The following is a 12,112-nucleotide window of genomic DNA, read 5'->3' on the forward strand; positions in this document are numbered from 1 at the left end:
TGTGTAACAAAATATTATTTTTCTTTTCATTTTTTCTTCAACTATACAAAAATATAAAAACCATTCTTAGCTTTCAGGACATACTAAATCAGATGACAAGCTGGATTTGACCTCTCAGCCACAGTTTGCCAACCCCTGGTACAGAAGGATCCTTAACTTAAGGTGGGGAAAGACCAGGGTTCAAATATTGCCTCTACATGAGATCTAAAATGGACTTATTAAAGATGGAGTTTGTATCCAGCTTTCTTGATATTTACAACAAAAATCCAGCTAAGGGACTTGTGGCCTAATGCTTGAACTGACAGTTGAATAAAAACTTAAATCATACAAACTCTACAGCCATCTAGTCTGACACATACACAACGAAATCTCCATTGTAACATACTTTAGAATTGGTCATCCAGACCCTGCTTGAAACCCTTAAAGGAGAGGGAACCCACCACCTCTTGAATAATCCCATCCTATTTAGGACAACTCAAATTACTACAAACTTTTTTTTTCCTGACCAAAAGCCTAAACTGGCCTCTTTACCATTTCCACCTATTACTTCTCAAATCCCTCCTCCACAGGAAAGCCCTTGTAATTGTTATACACATCTATCATGTCCTTTCTGACTCTCATCCAAGCTAAACATTCCTAATTATGACACATATACATATAAACAATATACGTATATATATTTGTACAAATAGATTATTTCCCCCTTTGCTTAAAGTCTTTGAGCTAGAGAGTTAGTAGTAGTATTGCTGAATCAAAGGGTATGCACAGATTTCTAGCCCATTGGACATAATTCCAAATTATTCTCCAAAATGTTTAGATGAGTTCACAACGACACCAACAGTGCCTTAGTGTCCCAATTTTTGTATTGAGGACTTTAAAAGTCAATTCTGCATGGGTTGAATCTATCATTGAATACTATTGATTTTCAATGAACTCTCTCCATAGTTTATCCTTTCATCCCCAAAAGCTCTTGTGGACTATAGCATTTATATTGCACTTTAAGTTTTGTAAATTGCTTTACAAACATCTTATTTGATGCTCACAACAATTGTGGGAAGTTGGTGTTATTGGTATTCCCATTTTACAGTTGAGGAAACTGAGGCAAATAGATTAAGTGAATTGCCCAAGTTTATATAACTAGTAAGTGTCTGAGACTGATTTGAGCTCACATATCCTGAACTCGAGACTCAGTGCTCTAAATACTATGCCACCTAGCTGCTGCTACTTTACCATTTGTTTACCACTTTATTATTGCTTGTGCTAAGATTTTAAGCTGTCATGGAATTTAGAGATTGCCTAGGCTAGTCTGTTAATTTTGCAGATAATAAAATTTAGAGCAAGGAAGTAAAGTGACTTGCCCATAGTCATGCAGGTATTAAGTAGCCATCAGAATGTAAATTCAGATCTTCTGATTCCAAATTCATTCTTTTTAACACTTTAAAACTGTTTTGGCCTGATTTCTTGCGTGCTAAGTTTGGATCCAGACTGTGGAGGTCCTTAAATGAAAGGCTAAGGAGATTATATTTTATCCTATCAGCAAGAGAGAGTGACTCCATTCCTGTTCTTACCTCACTAAGCCTCATTTGCTCTGTTTCATTTCCATTCATCTTGGAAAATGACTGGATATGCTGCTTATACTCTGAAAGAGTTGCCTACAGTACAGAGACATGGCTAATTACTTAAAATGTTAATTAAATGGGCAATATGTGTCAGAGAAAGGACTTGAACTCAGGTCTTCCTGATTTGGAGTCAGACTCTCTTATCCACTAAATCAAACTGCTTCTCTACTGACCTTTAAAATTTGCAAATTTGTTTTTATACATTATCCCATTATGAGGCCTGAAATATAAATTATTACTGTCCCATTTTATAAATGATGGAGGATAGAGGTGCACTATTAAAAAAAAAAAAAGTACTTCTGGAGACAATGTTTTAGCCAAAGGACAGAACTCTAAGTAAATTTCATTCATTTATTGTGGACCAGTGGAAGGTGTTTTTGTTTTGTTTTGTTTTCTGGTAGGGTGTCAGGATGTTTGGAGGCTCCTGGTGCCCCTTAAATCTTATGACATAAATCAACACCAAGTACTGAGTACTTTCAAGCTGGTCTTGAACAAGACCCGGGGAGATGGACAAAGTTCTGCTCCAGCTCATATAAAGAGGAATTGACAGCTAGGAGGGACTTCTGGAAATTTGAAATTTAAATCACAAAGTATTCTAATCTCTACTACAAAGCTTGGAGTCTAGCCTGAAGCTCCTCCTGCTGTGTATAGGACATGGAATTATTCAGACAAGATCAGAAGCAAAGAGTAATGGTTTTTCTTATGAGAAAAAAACTAAAGGTATCAGGCTTAGAAGAGAAAGGATTAAGAGAAAAAGGTAGGGCTTCAGAGTAGGACTGTGTTTGGGGAAGTGTACAATCAGATTGGTATCACATGAGAGAAATCAAAAGAACTTTTTTTATTCTCATATATTTACTCAGTAGGCTGAGATTTCATTCATGCAGTGACTGTGGTTTCAGGGATGCATTCTCTGAAAATCCTCCAAAAATAGGACCCAGCACAGATTGAATCTCAGGATATAATTTGTTTCCTGTCAATGCTGTCACACTCCTCTTCGTCTGGCTTCTTCATTTTAATTTGATGTGGAAAGCATACCTACATAAAACAATCGTTTGCTCATTATCCTAGGAATTATTTTGTATGTATAATAATATGTATATTATGCAGTAGACATAAAGCACAATTCTGAATACAAGAAAGGTAATGCCTCACTGGCTACAATTCCTAAACAAGTCTTTCCTCTCTCTGGGGGTTAGAGTCTTTTGTTCATTAAAAGTATAAAAAAATCATTTTCTTATTTTCTAGCAAAACAGAACATAGCTACATAATTATAGCCAAAATACTTCCGGGCCTAACATGCACAAGGGTCCCAGCATGTCCATTTAAAGAACACATTTTAGAAATGTGTATGTAGATAACATAGCTATACATAGGCATAGGACTGGGCCTGCTAAGGAACTGTGATATCAGTGAGGTAGGGACCCTCTAAAGAAGGAGATTCTCTTTACTAATGCAGGTCAGCATCTTAGAGAACTGACTAGATCACTAAGAGGTTAAGAGACTTGCCAGGGGTCACACACACACAATATGTGTCAAAAACAGGTCTAGGTTCCAGACCTTCTAGGATATGTGGCTGATTCATTATCTACTGTCATTATCCACCCTGACTCTTAAAGATCTCTCTCTGTCTCTGTCTCTGTCTCTGTCTCTGTCTCTCTTTCTGTCTGTCTGTCTCTCTCTGTATGTGTATGTGTCTCTGTCTCTTGTCTCTCTGACTCTCTGAACCTCTCTGTCTCTCTCTCTATCTCTTAATATCTGTCTCTGTTTCTCTGATTCTACCTTGAATTTTGTTTGGCAGTAGCCACATTAATAGCATTTTATAGAACCTTAGCATTGGAAGGGGTTTCAAAGTCAGTGTTAGCAAACTACAGAACAGGGAATATATTGGTAATTAGTAGTGATATGTATCTATTCCCACATGTCCTAGTAGATTTAACTGGGCCTCTCTTATTTTCTGGGCAGCTGAATGATACAATGGCTAGAATGCAGGGCCTGGAGTCAGGAAGACTCATCTTTCTGAGTTCACATTTGGCCTCAAATATTTACTAGCTGTGTGACTACAGGCAAGTCAATGAACCCGGTTTGCCTCAGTTTCCTCATCTATAAAATGAGTAGAAAAAGAAAATGGCAAACCACACAAGTATCTTTGCCAAGAAAACCTAAAATGGGGTCCCAAAGTGTTGGACAAGACTGAAAAACTACTCAACAATATTTTATTTTCAATGTATTGGCAGGAATGATGCTCTACTAAAGCTTTTTTGATTCCTAATTGTAGCAAACTAGTAATCCTGGAATCTTGAAAGTTTTACCAGTACTGTGCAAGCCCCAACACTTCCAACTATGGAGGAGTTCCAACTACTGTTGCTTGAACTTGAACAGGTCAAAAAACATCTGCTATTGAGCTACCAGTCGAGTTGAATTGCAAACTCTCATCACCTGAAGACTCACCACCAGGGCATGAATTTCCTTTACCCCAACATCTCATGAAGACATTCTACTAAGGTGTTTAGGAGGTGCATTGACAGAGACAGTGCTGTGAAGGATGATAAAATGGTACAGATTCTGAAATTCTTAAGAATTAATGCAAACAACACACAAGTAAGTTTTAAAACTGCCATTGTGACCATATTATGAGGAATGGAGCCAAAGGAAGGAAGGCACAGAAGAAGAAAGAAGACACAGAAACTTCCTGAGAGAGGCCCCAGGTGCTGTGACTGATACCTCAAAGCACTCTCCAGCCTTAGCTGGTTTTTAGAATGCTAGGTTAGACTGCTTGATAATTCATAACCCATCTTTGCTACTGAATCATACCAGTACTGGCCACAAAATTCTCTCCCTTAGGGTCAAACAAATTAAAAACAACAAAAGTTCTTCTGAAGCAAGAAAAAAAAAGAGGAAAAAAAATTGTGAGGTCAGGAGCAGTAGTTGCCCTAGATTAAAAGAGCAGCAGAACCTTATAGTGAAGTGAAGAAGCAGAGAAACAGAAGGAAAAAAGATAGACTAGCTCTGTCACATGGTGTGCTGAAGGGATGTGGACGAGTCACCTCTGCCAAAATGCAAAATCATCATAAGGCATCAATGTGAACTTAAGACACTTCAGTGTGTTACGCTGCTATGTTGAAAGTTCACCAGTCATCAGATAGAGCTAAGATGGTGGAGTAAGGCAGGAACTCACCTCCAAATTCCAAATTCACCTCCAAAGAACTATAAAATAATGCCTCAAAATTAATTCTGGAGCAGCAGAATCAGTAAAAGGATGTGGAGAAACAATTTTCCAGTCCAAGACAACTTAGAATGTTGGTAGAAAAAATGGGAGTGCAGTCCAGTGCAGCCACCATCTGGAAAAGCTGATAGTAATGACCCACACACCTGGCACAGAAGGTCAACAGCAAGGCCCACACCCCCAGCACAAGAAACTTAGGACAGTGTCCTCTCTATCCCAGAAGCAGAGCCCAACGTTAACATAAAATTAAAAGTCACAAAATAGGCTGGGAAAAGTAAGGGGGGGAGGAGAACCTGACCATAAAAAGTTACTATGGTGACAGTGAAAATCAAAACATAAACTCAAAAGGAGACAATAATATCAAAAAGGTCACATGCGAAGCATCAAAGAAAAATAAAAATTGGTCTCAGGACCAAAAAAGAACTCCTGTAAAAGGTCAAAAAGGATTTTAAAAATTAAATAAGAAATGTAGAAGAAAAATTGGGAAAAGAAATGGGAATAATGCAAGTGAACCATTAAAAAAAGAATTAACAGCTTGGTAAAGGAAGCACAAAAATGAAAAAAGGAGGTACAAATGTTCAGTGAAGAAAAGAACTCCTTAAAAATAGAATTGGTTAAAAGGGAAAGAAGTTACAAAGCCTCACTAAAGAAAATAATTTGTTAAAAATTAGAATTTGGCAAGTGGAAATTAAGGATGCTATGAAACATAAAGAAACAATAAAATAAAATAAAAAGAATGAAAAAATAGAAGAAAATTGAAATATATCATTGGAAAAACAACTGACCTGGAAAATAGATCCAGGAGAGATAACTGAAAAATTATTGGTCAACCTGAATATCATGATCACTAAAAGAGCCTAGACATCATATTTAAAGTTATTATAAAGGAAAACTGCCCTGATAACAGAACCAGACAGCAAAATAGAAATTAAAAGAATCAACTGATTACTTCCCTAAAGAGATCCCAAAATGAAAATTTGCAGTATTATTACAGCCAAATTTCAGAGTTCTCAGGGAAAGGAGAAAATATTGCAAGCAGCCAGAAAGAAACAATCCAAATATCATAGCCCCACAGTCAGATTACACCCATGTAGCAGCTTCTACATTAAAGGATCCAAGAGCTTGGAATATGATAATGCAGAAGGCAAAAGATCTAGGAATACAACCAAGAACCACATACCCAGCAAAACTGAAGATAATCCTTCAGGGGAAAAAATGTATATTCAATGAAACAATGGACCTTCAAGCATCCCTCATGAAAAGACCACAGCTAAGTAGAAAAATTGACTATATTCCATTTAATTTCTCTTTCCTGTTTACCTTTTTAACAGAAGCATAAAAAGGTAAACAGGAAAGAGAAATTAAATGGAATTTTAAAAGGTTAAACTGTCTACATGGGAAGATGATACTTGTAACTCTTAAGAACTTTATCACAATTGGGGTCAGCTAGGTGGTGCAGTGGATAGAGCACCAGCCCTGAAGTCAGGAGGACCTGAGTTCAAATCCGGCCTCAGACCAAACACTTGACATTTACTAACTGTGTGATTCTGGGCAAGTCACTTAACCCCAATTGCCTAAAAAAAAAACTTCATCACAATTGGTACATTAGAAGTATACATACAGAGAGGGCATAGGTATAAGTTGACTTTGAGGGGTTATATTAAAAAAAAATTAAAGGTACAAAAGAGGATTATACTGAAGGAAGAGAGAAGGAGGATGTAGAATGGTGTAAATTATCTCACATGAAAAGGCACAAAAGATCTATTACATTGCAGGGGGAAAGGAACCTTACTCTCATCAGAATTGTCTCAAAGAAGAAATGACATAGATACTCAGTTAAGCATAAAAATCTATCTTACCCTATAGGGAAGTAGGAGGTGAGGAAGATAATAGAATGGGGAGACTGATAGAAGGAAGGACAGATTGAGGAAGGCAGTGGTGAGAAGAAAATCACTGGTGAGAAAGGACAGGGTGAAAGAAGAGAGGGATAGAGGGATAAACTGGGGGAAATAGGATGGAAGGAAATATAGAGTAGTCATAACTGTGAACGTAAATGGTGTAAACTCAGCCATACCAGCGGAAAGCAGAGTAAATTAAAAGCCAGAATCCTACAATATGTCATTTACAAGAAACACAGTTGAAGCAGAGAGACATACACAAAGTAAAGGTAAAGGACTGGAGCAGAATCTGTGATGCTTCAGTTTATGTGAAAAAAAAAAAAGGAGGGATAGCAATCATGATCTTAGACAAAGAAAAACAAAATAGATCTAGGTAAAGAGATAGGGAAGGAAACTACATCTTGCAAAAGGTACCACAGACGATGAAGTAGTATCAGTAGTAAACATACATGGACCAAATGATATAGCCTCCAAATTTGTAAAGGATAATTTAAATGAGTCACAAGGGGAAATAATAAAACTATAACAATGGGGGACCTCAACCTTCTCCTCTCAGAAGTATATAAATCTAACAAAAATAAATAAATAAACAAGAAAGAAGTTAAGGAGGTGAATAGAATTTTAGAAAAGGAAGATATAATTGACTTCTGGAGAAAATTAAGTAGGAATAGAAAGAAATACACCTTTTTCTCAGTGATATATGGTACCTACAAAAACATTGACTGTGTATTAAGGCATGAAATCATCACAATCAAATGCAGAAAAGCAGAAATATCAAGTGTGTTCTTTTCAAACTATAATGCAATAAAAATTAAATTCAATAAAGAGCTGTGGAAAGAGATTAAAAATTAGTTAGAAATTGGAAACTAAATAATCTAATCTTAGAGAATGAGTGGGTCAAAGAACAAATCACAGAAACAATAAAAAATTTCATTAAAGAAAAGGACAGCCCATCAATTGGGGAATGGCTGAACAAGTTGTGGTATATGAATGTAATGGAATACTATTGTGCTATAAGAAATGATGAACAGGCTGACTTCAGAAAAACCTAGAAAGACTTATGTGGTCTGATGCTGAGTGAAGTGAGCGGAACCAGGAGAATGTTGCACACAGTAACAGCCCCGTTGTGCAATGACTAATATTGATAGACTTACCCTTCTCAGCAATACAAGGATCTAAGACATCTCCAAAGGTTTCATGATGGAAAATGCTATACACATCCAAAGAAAGAACTATGGAGCTTGAATGCAGATCGAAACATACTATTTGCTATTTTTTTTTGTTCTGTTATGTTTTATTTCCTCTTTCTTGTGGTTCCTCCTATTGGTACTAAGTCTTCCTTACATCACTAATATGAAAATATGTTTAATAGGAATGTATATGTATGTGTGATATATATGTGCAGACTGTGTGCTATCTTGAGAAGGGAGGTGGGGAGAGAGGAGGAGAAAAATTTAAAACTTATGGAAGTGATTATTGATAAAGCAAAATAAACTAATAAGAAAAGTTGGAAAAAAAGAAAGTGACGGTAATGAGACAATATAATAAAATTTATGGAATGAAGCAAATCAGTACTTAGGGGGAAATGCACACTTTTAAATGTTTACATCAATAAAATAGGAAAAGAGTAGACCAATGAATTGGGCATGCAAATAACAAGACTAAAAAAAAAAAGAAGAAAATTAAAATCTCCAATTAAATTCCAAGTTAGAAATCCTGAAAAATAAAGGACAGATTAAAGTAAGAAAATCATTAAACTAATACATAAAATTAAGAACTGGTTTTATAAAAAATGAAATAATAAAGATTGGTTATTTTGGTTAAAAAAGAAAGAAAAATGAATTACCAGATTAAAAATTAAAGGGGTGAATTCACCACCAGTGAAGAGGAAATTAAAGTAATTATTAAAAACCTATTTTGCTTAATTATATGCCAATAAATCTGACATTCTAAGTGCAAATATTTACAAAAATATAAGTTGCCCAGATTAACAGAAGAGAAAATCAAATGCTTAAATACATAATAATAATAAATACTTAATGATTTTTAATACTTGAATAGCCCATCTCAGAAAAAGAAGTTGAACAAGTCATCAGTGGACTCTAAGAAAAAATCCTCAGGGCCAGATAGATTCACAAATGAATTCTACCAAACATTTAAAGAACAATTAGTTAAAATACTATGTAAAGTATTTGGAAAAATAACAAAGAAGGAGTTTTACCAAATTTCTTTTAAGAGACAAATATGGTGCTGATACTTAAATCAGAAAGAATGAAATTAAAGAAAAAAACTATATAGATCAATTTCCTTTGTGAATATTGATGTAAAAAAATAAATAATAGCAAGGAAATTACAGCAATATATCTCAAGGATCATACACTATGACCTGGTGGGATTTATACCAAGAATGCAGGGCTGGTTCAGTATTAGGAACATTGTCAGCCTAATTAACTATCAATAATAAAACCAACAGAAATCTTATGATTATTTCAATAGATGCAGAAAAAGCTTTTGACAAAATACAATACCCATTATTAAAAACACTAGAGAGCGTAGGAATAAATAAAAATTTCCTTAAAATGATAAGTATTATCTATTTAAAACCATTAGCAAACATTATATGTAACGGAGATAAGCTAGAAGATCAGGGATGAAGCAAGGATGCCCATTATCATCATGATTATTCAATATTGTGTTCAAAATGTTATTGTTAACAACAAGAGAAGAAAAAAAATTGAAGGAATTAGAATGGGCAATGAGAAAATAAAACTACCTCTCTTTGCAGATCATATAATATACTCTGAGAATCCTTAAAAATCAACTAAAATTTTTAATTAATTTTAATAGGTAACCACTTTAGTAAAGTTTCAGGATATGAAATGAGCCCACATAAATCAACATATTTCTATCTATCTGTCTATCTCTCTGTATATATGTATATGTATGTAACAAATTCCAGTAGCAAGAAATAGAAAGTGAAATTCCATTAAAATAGCTATAGATAATATAAAATATTTAGGATTTTATCTGCCAAGACAAACCTAGAAACTATATGAACCCAATGACAAAACACTTTTCACACAAATAATGTCAGAAATAACCAATTGGGAAAATATTAATTGCTCATGGGTAGGCCAAGCCCATATGATAAAATGACAATTTTACCTAAATTAATTTACTTATTCAGTGCCATACCAAGCTAACAAAAATTATTTATATGGCTAAAAACAAATAAAAAAATTCATCAAGAAGAACCAAAGGTCAAGAGTGTAAAGGGAATCAGTGGGAAAAAATGAGAAGGAAGGTGGTCTAGCCATTCCAGACCTCAAACTGTATTATAAAGTGATAATCATCAAAATAATTTAGTACTGTCTAAGAAAAAGAGCTGTGGATCAATGGAATATATTGGGTACACAATGCACAGTAGTAAATGACCATAGTAATCTAGTGCTTGATAAGTCCAAAGACCCAGGCTTTTGGGATAAGAACTCACTATTTGACAAAAATTGTTGGGAAAACTGGAAAACAATATGGTAGCAATTAGGTATAAATCATCATCTTATATCATATATCAAGTTAAGGTCAAAATGGATACCTTATTTAGACACAAAGGGTGATACCATAAACAAATTAGAAGACCAAGGAATAGTTTACCTGTCAAATATGTGGAGGATAGAATTTATGACCAAACAAAATAGGGAGGATTACAAGATATAAAATGGATAATTTTATTATATTAGATTTAAAATGTTTTGCCCAAACAAAACCAATGCAACAAAGATTAAAAGAAAGTCAGAAAGCTGGGAAAAACTTTTACATTGTCTCCAATAAAAAGTCTCATTTCTCAAATATATAAAGACCTGAATCAAATTTATAAGAATACAAGTCACAGCCCAATTAATAAATTGTTAAAAGATATGAAGGGGCAGTTTTCATATGAAGAATTCAAAACTGTCTATAATCACATGGAAAAAAAGCTCTAAATAATTATTGATTTGAAAATTTAAAATTTAAAAAAAAAACTCTGAGGTACCATCTCACCTATCAGATTGACTAACATAACAGAAAAGGAAAATGATAAATGTTGGATGGGATGTGGGAAAACTGGGACACTAAAGTACTGTTGGTGGAGTTGTGAACTGGTCCAGCCATTCTGGAGAGCAATTTGGAGCTATGCCCAAAGGGCTATAAATCTGGGCATAGCCTTTGATACAGCAATACCACTACTAGCTCTGTATCATCAAGAGATTTTTTTTCTTCAAAAGGGAAAACGACCTATATGTACAAAAATATTTATGGTAGCTTTTTCAGAGGTGGCAAAGAATTGGAAATTGAGGGAATACTTATCAATTGTGAAATAGCTGAACAAGTTGTGATGTATGATTGTAATGAAATGTATTTTTCTATAAGAAATGACAAGCAGGATGGTTTCAGAAAAACCTGGAAAGACTTACATGAACTGATACAAAGGAAGTTAGCCAAACCAGGAGAATGTTGTACACAATAATAGCAAAATTGTATAATGATCAACTGCAAATGACTTAGCTATTCTCAGCAATACAGTGATATTAGACAATTCCAAAGGACTCATGATAAAAAATTATATCTTCTTCCATAGAAAAAAGTGATGGAATCTGATGCTAATCAATGCATAGCATCTTCACTTTCTTTAGCTTTTTGTTTGTTTGTTTGTTTTTGGTCTGTGCTTTTTTTTTTCACTACATGACTAATATGGAAATATGTCTTGCATGATTGCAAATGTACAACTTATATCAAATTGCTTGCTGTCTCAGGGTGGAAAGAAGGGAGGAATGAAGAGAGAGAATTTAAAACTCATTTTTAAATGAACATCAAAATTGTTTTTATGTGTAATTGGGAAAATTAAAACATCATTTTCAAAAGAAGTATACTAGTCATTACTATTCTGCAGGCAGAATAGTAGAATAACAGTGATACATCTCTACCATACATGAGATATATCATCAAATGACAAACCTAAATATCCAATTCCATTTATGCCTCAAACTACCAATATCTGCATCCAAAACTACAAAATCAGCACAAGACAATTAATTCAGAAGACAGGAAACATATATCAATTTTTAAATGGCCTTTTATTTAAAAAATAAAGAGAATAGAAAAACATTTGAAATATAAAGGTCAGTTAGTAAGTCCTCATTCTCTTATTTACAACAATTCACCAAACATAGACCCCTGAAAGTTGAGATATTACTATACAAAGACATGGGTAAGGTGTGTGGGAATAACATCAGAAAAGCTAAAGCCAGAAATGAGATGCAGTTTGCAAAGATCTACTGGGAAATACTTTTTTCTCCTTTCAACTACATCATAAACAAAAGAATGATAGAGAA

This window comes from Vombatus ursinus, unplaced genomic scaffold, assembly GCF_900497805.2.
Source record: "Vombatus ursinus unplaced genomic scaffold, bare-nosed wombat genome assembly UNPS02014820.1, whole genome shotgun sequence".
NCBI classification, from domain to species: Eukaryota; Metazoa; Chordata; class Mammalia; order Diprotodontia; family Vombatidae; genus Vombatus; species Vombatus ursinus.